The sequence below is a fragment of the Tupaia chinensis genome, unplaced genomic scaffold (assembly GCF_000334495.1).
Source record: "Tupaia chinensis unplaced genomic scaffold, TupChi_1.0 Scaffold138490_1, whole genome shotgun sequence".
Lineage (NCBI taxonomy): Eukaryota > Metazoa > Chordata > Mammalia > Scandentia > Tupaiidae > Tupaia > Tupaia belangeri.
In genome coordinates this window covers 111397-119934 of record NW_006198386.1, presented here as the reverse complement: position 1 = coordinate 119934, position 8538 = coordinate 111397, and the positions used below count along the sequence as shown (strand labels likewise).

Here is an 8538-nt window from a genome sequence, read left to right as displayed (position 1 = left end):
TTGTTTGCATTATTTCTGACGAGAGGTCCAACAGTCTTATGGGATAGCCTTTGAAAGTAACTCGATGTTTCTCAACTGTCTGTGGTTTTGGTCAATCTGGCTTCAATCTGGCTACAATGTGGCTTGGGGAACATCTTCTTGGGTGGAAACTCTGTGGAGTCCTTTCTATTTCTTGGGTCTGGATATTTGAGTACCTCTCTAGATCTGGAAAGTTTCTCAGTCTTTTTTGTGAATTTTTCTAAGTTCTATCTTCTACATCTGATATTCGATCTTCTGCATGATCTAATCTAATCTGCTTTGGATATTTTCCAGGGAGGTTTTTGATTTCTTGTATTACAACCTTCATCTCTAACATTCCATTTGATTCTTTTTTATGGTGTGTATTTCCTCCTTCAGATCACGCAAGGACTTCCTCACATCCTGGAATTTGTCTCTTTTCTCCTGCGTCTTCTGAAGTTCGTTGTCTCCCTTCTCTTGCATCTCTGTTAGCTTTGTCACTGTGAATATTTAAAATTCTTTATCTGACATTTCCATGAATTCCCTTGTATTCTCTGTGGAGGAAGAGGTGTTATTCTTTTCCTTTCGAGGAGAGATATTTTCTTGGTTTCTCATATTTCTTGCACCTCTGGGGTGGTTTCTGGTTGCCTGATGGATTATATGCTTTTTCCAAGTTTTTGGAGTTAAATCAGAGCTTTTGGAGGAATGCAGGAGAAGGTGATGAGGAGGTGATGTGCAGTCTTTTTAAAAATTTATTTTGGAGAGGTTTTTTGCTATAGGGCACGTGCACTCGCCAGAAAGACAGAGAGAGACAGAGAGACAGAAAGCGAGACATCACACCCCAGGCGCGATGGCCACGCCGCAATCCCTTCTCCTCCATTCTCCTCTCAGGATCTTGGGCATGCATGCACACGCACCTGGTGTGAGTTTAAGTCACCGGGTCTGGGACTTGAACCGTGGTCTACTACGTGGGAGTTGAGTGACATAGCCATTACGCCAACTGCTGGTCCTGGTGATGTGCAGTCTTTAAACAGTACTGTTTTCTTCCCTTTGCACAGCCGAGTCAATAAAATTGAAGGATTAATCTGACCCTAAACGTGTTCAGATATTTGGCTACTGAGTACCTAGACCTTGTGGGGGCTGAGCAGAAAAGTAAGAAAGGTAAAAAGAAAAGGAAAAGGAAAAAAAGAAAACCAAAAGAGAGACAAAAAGAAAAAAAGATTTTTGACAAAAAAATAATGCAGTGCACTAACAGACCTTTTTTTTTTTTTTTTTTTTGGAGAGGTTTTTGCTATAGGGCCCATGCGCTCGCCAGACAGACAGAGAGAGACAGAGAGATAGAAAGAGAGAAATCACCCCCCAGGGGGGATGGTCACGCCACAATCCCTTCTCCTCCATCCTCCTCTCGGGATCTTGGGCACACACACACACGCACCCGGCGTGAGTTTTAAGCCACCGGGTCCAGGACTTGAACCGCGGTCGACTACGTGGGAGTCCAGCGACATAGCCATTACGCTAACTGCTGGTCCCCTAACATGTCCTTTGAATGGGACTGCTCAGAGCTCAGATACAGATGGCTGCTGATTGGCTTGCCCTATGGGGGCAGTGGGAAAGGTAAGAATTAAAAAGGGCAGCAGAGAGCTAAGAAGTTTCCTAATTTAAAAAATATTAGAGGGAGAGAGAGATGGAGAGAGACAGAGATAATTAGCAGAGTGCTCTAACCTGGCTCCTTAGCTAGATCTGGGGGTGGCAGGAGGGTGAAGTCTGGGCAGAGGGTCTTTGGTGGCCCTGATCCAGACCTGGGTGGCTTGAAAACCATGCCGGGTGTGTGCATGTGTGCATGCTCAAACTCCTGAGAGGAGAATGGAGGAGAAAGAATTGCAGCGTGGCCATTACTCCCGGGGGGGGGGTGATTTCTCACTTTTCCTCTCTCTCTTTCTGTCTCTCTTCAGCAAACCCACATAGCCTATACAAAAACAAGACAAAACAAAACAAAAAGTTTAAAAAAAGAGAGAGAGAGAGATTTTCCCCTCCAGAACTTAAAAAAGCTAAATACTAACTAACTACACGGTACGGGGTGAGGCCAGATCCTGGAAGAATACCTGGTGACAGGTCTGTTCTCAATCTTTGGAGGGCTTTCTTCTGGCCTCTACTGAGCTTTCCAAAGAGAGAGCTGCAAAGCCGGAATGCTGAAGCGCTTTGTGTGGACCACACTCCACCTAGTGGTCAACAAAACAATTGCAAAAACAACTTCGCAAGCCACATGCCAGCAGGACTCCAAAATTGGGCTCCCGACCTAAGTTACTTCGCCAGTCTTTCTCAGACTTTGCTTCATATTAGCATCAGCTGAGGAGCACGTGTGTGTGTGTGTGTGTGTGTGTGTGTGTTAGAGGTTTTTGCCTTGGGGCATGTGCACTCGCTGGAGAGAGAGACAGTGAGAGGAAAAGTGAGACATCATCCCCCAGGGGGGATGGCCACACGGCAATCCCTTCTCCTCCTTTCTCCTCCTGGGATCCTGGACACACACGCACATGTGCCTGGTGTAATTGTCATGCCACTGGGTCCAGGACTCGAACCGTGGTCGCCCCTGTGGGAGTCCAGCAACATATCCGCTACATCATTTGCTAGCCCCAACACTTGAAGAGCTTGTAAAAATCTGATGCCCAGTCTGTCGCCCCAAACCAATTAGATCAGAATCTCTGTGAGAAGGGCCCAGACACCAGCATTTTTTAAACTCCCAACTGAGGAACCAGCGGATGATGTAATGGGTATGTTGCTGGACTCCCATGCAGTCGACTGTAGCTTAAAACTCACGCATGTGGATTATAGCAAGTAAAAATAATAATAATAATAAAATTAAATCATTTTAAAAAGTAATTCTACAAAAATTAGTTGTACTATTATATACCCTCAATAATGAATCTAAAAATACTTCCATTTATAATAACGTCACGGGAAAAATACACTTAGGAATAAATTTAACAAAAGAGGTAGATTTATATACCTAAGACAAGAAAACATTGTTGAAGAAACTGAAGAGCTAAAGAAATGGAAATATATCCTGTGCTCATTGATTAGAACACTCATTATTGTTAAGATGGCAGTACTTTCTAAATTGATCAACAGAGTCAACTCAATTCCTGTCAAAAATCTGAGCTGCCAGAGCCAACAGGGGGTGTGGTGGTTAAGGCACCGGACTTCCACATGGACAGTTGTAGATCAAGTCCCACTTGCTTGCCCAAGATCCTGAGAGGAAAATGGAGGAGAAGTGATTGTGGCGTGACCATCCCCCCTGGGGGGTGATTTCTCGCTTTCTGTCTCTCTGTCTCTTTCTGTCTGTCTGGCGAGCGTATGCGCCCTATAGTAAATTGATCAACAGAGTCAACTCAATTCCTGTCAAAATTCTGAGCTGCCAGAGCCAACAGGTGCTATGGTGGTTAAGGCACCGGGCTCCCACATGGACAGTCAGGGATCAAGTCCCAGACCTGGCAGCTTGCTTTCTCACTTTCCCTCTCTCTGTCTGTCTTTCTCTGGTGAACACACATGCCCTGTAGCAAATTAAAAATAATAATCATAAATAAATAAAATGAAATAAATAAGCCTTTTTTAAAAAATCCCAGTTGACTTTTGGTTGTTGCAGGAATGGAAAAACTGGTCCTAAGATTCATATACAATTTTATAATTCAAGGGACCCAGAATAGTCAGTACAATTTTGAAAAAGAACAAAGTTGGAAAGCTTATACTTCTCAATTTCAAAATTTACTACAAAGTTCCAGCAATCAAGACTTTGTGGTACTGCCATAAGGATAGCTATACAGATATGAAACAAAACGGAGACTCCAGAAATAAACCCACACATTGATGCTGAATTAATTTGCACAAAGGTGCCAAGATAATTTAGCGGTGGGAAAGAATAGTCTTTTCAACAAACAGTGCTAAGACAACTGGATATCTACACAGAAGGAATGAAATTGGATCTCTGCCTCATGCCATACCCGCAAATTAACTCAAAAGGAATCACATGCTAAAGCTAAAATGATAAAACCCTTAGAAGAAAATATAGGCGTAAATCTTTATGAATTTGAATTAGGAAATGATGACTTCTGTACAAGTCATCAAAAAATAGATAAACTGGACTTCAACAGAATGAAAACCTTTTGTGCTTCAAAGGATGCTATCAAGAAAATAAGATGACAATCCATAGAATGGGAGAAAATATTTGCAAATGATCTATGTGATAAGAGACTTGTATCCGGAATACAACAACTCAAATGAAAATAAAACAACTAACCTAATTAAAAACTGAGCAAAGGAATTTGAATAGACATTTCTTTAAAAAAGATACACAAATGACCAAAAAGCACATTTAAAAAAGTTCTAAGCAAGTTAATCAGGAAAATGCAAATCGAAATCACAATTGAATACCACTTTGCACCCCCTAGGATGGCTGTAATATGAAAGACAAGAGTAAGTGTGTGTAAGGATGTGGAAAAGCTAAACTCCTATACCTTACTGGTGGAAAAGTAAAATAGTGAGGTCACTTTTGAGAGCAGGTTGGCCATTAATCATAGAGTTACCCTGCGACCCAGCCATTCCACGCCCAACTATAATCCAAGAGAATTAAAAACACAAATTTGGGGGCAGCAGATGGCATAGTGGTGAAGGTGCTAGATTTCCACATGGTCAATCATGATTCTAGTCCTGGGTCCAGTTACTTGAAATTCACACTGGGCATGTGTGCATGTGTGCCCAAAATTCTAAGAGAAGAATGGAGGAGAAGGGATTGTGGTATGGCCATCCTCCCTGGGGAGTGATTTCTCACTTTCTATCACTCTGTCTCTCTTAGTCTCTCTGGTGAGCTCATGTGTCCTATAGCAAAAATCTCTTTTAAAAAAGCAACATAGGGCCAACAGGTGGCGTGGTGGTTAAGACCAACAGTGGTTCGAGTCTCGGACCTGGTGACTTGCTTTCTTACTTTCTCTCTTTCTCTCTCTCTCTCATTCTGTCTCTCTCTGGTCAAATTAAAATAAATTAATAAATAAATTTAAATACTAAAATAATTCTTAAAGATAACCCCACAAATGATGATAACAACATTATTCATAATAGTCAAAAAGTGGGAAAAAAATGTTCATTAAGCAATGAGCATCAATATGCAAAATGCATGATATTCACACAATGGAATAGTATTCAACTATACAAAGGAATGAAGTACTGACACAGGCTATAATATGGATGAGCTTTCTTTTTTATTTTAAGAATTATTTTATTTAACTTTATCTATTTATTATTTAAATTTAACCAGAGGGGGACAAAGCGAGAGAGAGAGAAAGGGGAAGTGAGAAAGGAAGCCATCAGGTCCCGGACTAGGAGTCTAGTGGGACTATGTGGGAGTCTAGCACTCTTAACCACCACGCCACCTGCTGGCCCCTATGGATGAACTTTTGAAGCATTTTACTAAGGGACAGAAGCCAGACACAAAAGGTCACGTATTGTATGATTTTACTTATGTGACGTATCCAGAATAGGAAAATCCATAGAGATGGAAGTTATTTCATAGTTGCCAGAGCTGGAAGGGAGAAGGGATAAAACGTGAGCAAAAGGGAATGAGGTTGCTTTCTGAGGTGATGAAAATGTTCTGGAATGAGATAGCAGTGATGACTGAATAACCCTGTTAACATTTGAAATTGGATCCCTGCCTCACACCACACCCCTAGATGAACTCAAAGTGAATCACATGCTAAAGCTACAACTAAAGACCACTGAGACATAGACCTTATTAATTTATTTTTAACTTGCCAAAGGACACGGGTGCTTGCCAGAGAGTGGCAGAGAGAGAAGGAGATGGAGAAAGCACCTCTCCAATGGGACATGGTCACACCACAATCTCTTCTCCTCCATTTCTCCATCCTTTTGGGATTTGGGGTATGTGTATACATGTCCCTGGCATGATTTTTCAAGTCATAAGACCATCAGGTTTGAACAACATGGTCAGCTATGTGGGATCTGGGTCCCTTTTTATTTTTTATTTCTTATTTTTAGAGAGAGATCGCTGCTCTAGGATGTGTACACTTGCTGGAGAGACAGACAGAAAGCGAGGAATCAGGACCAGCAGACGCCATAATGGTTACGTTGCTGGACTCACATGTGGTTGACCACGGTTTGAGTCCTAGTCAGAAAAATGACCATCACTAATCAGAAAAATGTAAAACCCTAACCCTAATCCTATTTGAATTCTAACCTTAAACCCTCTTATTTTATTTTTATTTTTTTTATCATTTTTTGCCATAGGGCATGTGTGCTCATTGAGGAGAGACAGAGACAGAGACAGGGAAGGTGAGAGTTCACCCCCCAGGGAGGATAACCATGCCGCAATCCCTTCTCCTCCCTTCTCCTCTTGGAGTTTTGGGCGTGCATGCACATGCACCAAGTATGATTTTCAACCCTCTGGATCAGGGACTCAAACCATGGTCAACCATGCAGGAATCCAGCCCCTTAATCACCATGCCACCTGCTGGCTTCTAAACTCTAACTCTTAGACACTCACCGTAACGACTACAAACTTAGAGTATTACTCTTTGCCTCATACACAAAAGAAACCCTAACTCTGACTTCTACCCCTGCAACTTCGTTCGGTTTGTTATTGAACTGTAATTCTTTGAATCTGGCATCTTTCACTCAGTTGGTGAAATTCAGCTGTCCTGCTTGGTCGCTGCGTTGTATCTCTTTGTATGAGTACATCAGTTTACTCCTTCACTCTTTCTGTTGCTAAGCATTTGGGTCACTTCCGGTTCTTGGCCATGACGAACAACAGTGCTTTGCTGATTGAGAGAAGTCAGGTACGTAAGCATGCATACATGTGCTTGCCTTAGACTGCCTAACCAAGCCTCGGGATTTTTCTGGAGAGATTTTTGCTCTAGGGCACATGCGTTCACTGGAGAGACAGAGAGAGTCAGAGAAAGAGAAAGTGAGAAATCAACTCCCAGAGGGGGTGACGCCGTCGCAATCCCTCCCTCCTCTTGCATTCTCCTCTCGGGATTTTGGGCACGCATGCACATGCACCCAGCATGAAAAAAATCATTAGAAAAAAGAGAATTATTTATTAATTAATTTATTTTTATTGATTCTTTTTTCACTTTCTGTCTCTCTGATGAGCACACGTGCCCTATAGCAAAAATCTCTCGAAAGAAAGAAGAAAGAAAAAGAGAGGGGGGAAAAAAAGAGAGCATATGACTCGTTGGTGCTAAGACAGGAGATAGAGGTCTTGAACACACAGACAAGGTGAGGCCAACATGGAGTCACAGAGGCCAAGTTTTCACAGCCAAAAGCTGGCTGCATTAGGACGGGAAGCCACCGTAGCTAACGGTAAGTTTCTATTCAGTAAAGAAGTACAGGACGTGGGACCAGCAGTTAGCATAATGGCTATGTCGCTGGACTCCCATGATCCCGAGAGGAGAATGGAGGAGAAGGGATTGCGGCGTGGCCATCCCCTCTGGGGGATGATTTCTTGCTTTCTGTCTCTCTGTCTTTCTCTGTCTGTCTGTCGAGCGCACGCGCCCTGTAGCAGAAACCTCTCCAAAAATAAAAGAAAGAGAGAGAGAGAAAATGACAGCTGGTCCAGAGCTTGAACCACGGTCGGCCCTGTGAGAGGCCAGTGCCTTAACCACCATGCCACCTGCCGGCCCCGCCTCATGTCTAATTGAGTACCAGACAATGGCTGAGTCGCTCCTGAACCTCATAGCATGTCTGCCCAGTATCCTAAACATGTGTCCTGCTTTACAAAGATCAGTGGTCTGGGGTTGTCCGTGTACCATGGCCCCCCACTCACTTCCCAAGGGAAGAATTAACTACGTAGCTTTCAGTGTCCCCTCACTGAGATCCCACTGTCCATCCAGTGACCCCATAAGAAACAGCCCCCTTAGGGCTTCAGGTCTACCGGCACTTGTCACCCTGTGACTCACTCTGACTCATCCTGTCACACGGAGTGAGCCGTTCAGGACTCGGGCTGGGTTTTGTGGCTGTCAATGTAAATGCCATTTTCTTCCTCCCCTCCTGACAGTTATGTGGCAAGAGAAAGTGAGACGCCGTGAGCCCTCCCAGTAAAACAACTGTTTACCGGAGTGGGGACACTTTCCCATCTGTTACCACAGCTATGCAAACACGCGCTTTCAGAAGAAATGATCCCCGTGTGGTGTACACATAGAAAGAGGAAATAATTGCTCTTTAATACATACAAAATTAATCTGGGACCAGCAGGTGGCACGGTAGTTGGGGCACTGGACTCCCACATGGCAGACCCTGGTTCAAGTCCTGGACCTGGTGGCTTGCTTTTTCTCTCTCTGGGGCTCACACATGGCCTATAACAAATTAAAATAATAATAATAATAAATAAAATTAAAATAAATCATTCTTTCTTTTCTTTCTTTTTTTAGAGCTTTTTGCTATAGGGTGAGTGTGATTGCCAGACAGATAGAGAGAGACAGGGAGACAGAAAGGGAGAAATCACCCCCCAGGGGGGATGGTCATGCCGCAGTCCCTTCT

At 43.2% G+C, this 8538-nt stretch overlaps 1 protein-coding gene across 1 annotated transcript in view; it reads left to right on the top strand.

Annotated features, from left to right (window-relative positions):
- Positions 1-8538, top strand: part of SYNM (synemin) — a 137286-nt gene that overhangs the window by 85739 nt on the left and 43009 nt on the right. The window lies entirely within an intron of this gene.